Raw genomic sequence first — 3,735 nt, 5'->3', positions numbered from 1 at the left:
TATGTGGAAGGATTGCAATATAATCTTTTGAGAATCTCTCAAATGTGTGATAAGGGTTATAAGGTTGGATTTGATGATTCTCATTGTTTCATCCTCAAACATGAATTTGGGAATCCTCCAGATATGATTATGATGATGGCACCTAGGAATGGTAACCTATATGAATTGAAGATGGAGGATGCAGTTTCTAGGGGTGAAACCTGTTTTGTTTCAAAATCCACTAAAATGAGACCAAATTGTGGCACATAAAGCTTTGTCATGTGAATCTAAAGAACACGAACAAACTTGCTAAGGGTGACCATGTAATTGGTTTATCTACAAGGGAGTTCGAGCTAGATGACAAATGCATTCATGTCAAAAGGGTAAGCATCATAAGTCCTCACATAAAGCAAAACTTGCGAATTCAGTTGACAATATACTAGAATTGCTTCATATAGGTCTTTTTGGTCCTGTGAGTGTTCCTAGTATAGGAAAGAAGAGGTATTGCTTAGTGATAATTCTTGACTTTTCAAGATACATATGGGTTTATTTTCTAAATACCAAAGATGAGGCTGCTGAACTTATAAAAAATTGTGTGACAAGGATTGAGAATTAGTTTGTTGTAAAGGTGAAGGTTATGAGAAGTGACAATGGAACTGAGCTCAAAAATGGGGTAATTAATGAGTTTTGCAATTCAAAAGGAATACTACAAAAATTCAGTGCCCCTAGAACTCCTGAACAAAATGCAGTTGCAGAGAAAAGAAATAGAACACTCATTAACGCTACAAGGACCATGTTAGCAGATGTTGTTCTACCTATTACCTTTCGGGCAGAAGCCATCAATACAGCCTGCTATGTTCAGAACAGGGTCCTTCTCAATAAAAGCCAAGACAAGACTCCTTACGAAATCATGTACAAAAGAAATCCTTTCATCAAGTTTCTTAAACCTTTTGGTTGCAAGTCCTCACTCTTGAATACCAAGGACTATCTCAACAAGTTTCAATCAAAATCCTTGGATTTTTTCTTTGTAGGATATTTAACACACTCAAAAGCTTATACAGTCTATGTTAAAGATCATTTGAGTGTGATTGAGTCCTCTGATGTGATATTCAATGAAAATCAGTTTAATACTGTGGATGAATCATCTTGGCTATTTGACATTGAGAAGTTAATCAAGTCTTACAAGATTTATCCTGAAGACTTTGATGAAACTCTTTACAAGACAAGTGTCCATGTGGAAAATTCTGAAAAGAAAATTGATTTGGACAAACTGTGGTCCAAGTTTGCTGGTAAAAGGACTGAATATAGATTTATTAAGGACACCTCAAATGCTGAAACTGAACAAGTTCAAGATCAATTTCAAGAGCATGTTATTCAAGACAACCAAGATGATCATGCATTGAATGAAGAAGATCCTAGCAACCAACAAGAACATAGTCAAGAACAAGCAAATAGAGAAGCAAGATTTGAGACTTTGTTTCAAAACTTGAACATTGAAAATAATGTTGCATCTTCTTCACAATAGTCTACTGAAGAAGCTCCTGAATTCCATGATGCAAGATCATTGATGAACCTGATCTCAATGATACAAACCTTGACTCAAATGTGTATACCGATCATGTTGTGCAAACTTCCTATGTTGACAGAAATCATCCACCTGAAAACATCATTGGAGACATCAATGAAAGAGTAACTAGAAGTGCATCTGAATATGCAAACATTTGATTGTACTCCTGCTTTCTATCCCAAGATGAACCCAACAACATTGTTCAAGCTTTAAAAGACAATAGTTGGGTAGAAGCAATGCAAGAGGAGTAGGCTCAATTCAGGGATTTGCAAGTGTGGGAACTTGTAGATAAGCCAAGAGGTAAGTATGCTATTGGTAGCAAGTAGGTTTTAGGAACAAGAGGGATGAGAGAGGGATTGTTATAAAGAACAAGGCAAGACTAGTTGCTCTAGGCTGCCTACAAGAGGAAGGAATTGACTTTGAAGAAGTTTTTGCACCTGTGGCAAGGCTAGAAGCTATTAGAATCTTTCTAGCCTATACTACTTCAAAGAATATAAAAGTGTTTCAAATGGATGTTAAATCTGCCTTTCTAAATGGAAAAATTGAAGAGGAGGTGTATGTGGCTCAACCTCCAGGCTTTGAGGACCCTGATTTTCCAAATAGAGTCTATAAACTGAACAAAGCTCTATATAGTTTACATCAAGCTCCAAGAGCTTGTTAATGGCTTTCAAAGGGGAGCTATTGATAAGACCCTTTTCTACAAAAGGAGAGAAAAGATTTACATCTTCTAGATCTACAAGCTTATGTAGATGACATCATCTTTGAATCTACAAATGAACAAATGTTCCTTGAATTTGAAGAAGTCATGAAATCCAAATACTACATAAGCTCCATGGGTGAAATGAATTTCTTTTTGGGTCTGCATGTTCAACAAAAGAAGGATGGCATATTCATTTGCCAGTCAAAGTATTTGCATGACATTCTGAACAAGTTCAGGTGTCAAGATCTCAAGACTACTTTAACTCCAATGGATACGCATGAAAAGATGATTGTAGATGAAAACGGGGAGCCTGTTGATGAGCATGAGTATAGAGAAAAGATTGGCTCACTGATGTATCTGACTGCTTTTAGACCAGATATTATGTTTGCTGTATGTGTATGTGCAAGATTCCAGTCAAGTCCTAAGATGTCTCATATGACTGCTGTCAAGAGGATCTTTAGATACTTGAAAGGAAAACCTGATTTAGGGATATGGTATCCAAAGAACCATTCCTTTGATCTAATTGCTTATACTGACAGTGATTATGATGACTGTAATATTAGTAGAAAATATACATCTGGTGGATGTCAATTTCTAGGTGATAGGTTGGTGTCTTGGCAGTGCAAGAAACAAACTACAGTGTCAATCTCAACTGCTGAAGCTGAGTACATTGCAACACCTGCCTGTTGTGCCCAAGTTCTTTGGATTCAGAACCAATTGCTGGATTATGGTTTGAATTTCTTGAACACCCCTATTTTCATTGATAATATTGTTGCACTGTTTATTGTAAGGAATCCAGTTCAACACTATTGACCAAGCAAATTGAAATCAGACGCCATTTCATTAGAGATTGTAATGAGAAAGGTTTGATTGAAATAAAAAGAGTTGACACTAGTGACAACTTGGTTGACCTATTAACCAATCCGCTAGATAAAACCAAATTCAACTTTCTCTTAAAAGCATTGGGTATGATCAACTCTGATGAGGTCTGATTAATGATGTGTGCTCTTTGTGCTAACTGTTTATCTTTAATGGTCTTGATAGTGAAAGTTGTGATTATCTATGTGACTTATGTGTTTAAGATGCTTAATTGCTTAAAATCAGTGAATTTGTGTAATATTATGATAATCTTGTTTAAATGTGATTTAAAATGACAAATTTGTATGCTTATCTGATATTCTGAATTGCCTGGATGATGTGTTTAAGATAGGATAGCCTTTGCGTAATCTGTCTTGAATGTGCATTATGTGGAGTCTGCTTGTTTTTAATATGTCATTAATGTTCTGATTACTCCTGAATATATTACTATTGCTTGTGTCAAAACAGAGTTTTTGTGTCAAACTTGTGTGCTCAAATGATTAATTTGCAAAAGAAGTTTTTCCAAGAAAATGTTTTGACAAAATGAGCAAATTGTATGGTGCTGAGACATGATAAGATTATTCAGTTCAAGCTTTGTAGAAGCTTAAAAGGTTTTTAATGAAAATTGATC

Source organism: Bidens hawaiensis, unplaced genomic scaffold (assembly GCF_021521415.1).
Source record: "Bidens hawaiensis isolate Kalapana, Puna unplaced genomic scaffold, B.hawaiensis_p1.1 tig00004868_1, whole genome shotgun sequence".
Lineage (NCBI taxonomy): Eukaryota > Viridiplantae > Streptophyta > Magnoliopsida > Asterales > Asteraceae > Bidens > Bidens hawaiensis.
Note: the sequence above shows the minus strand (reverse complement) of the source record.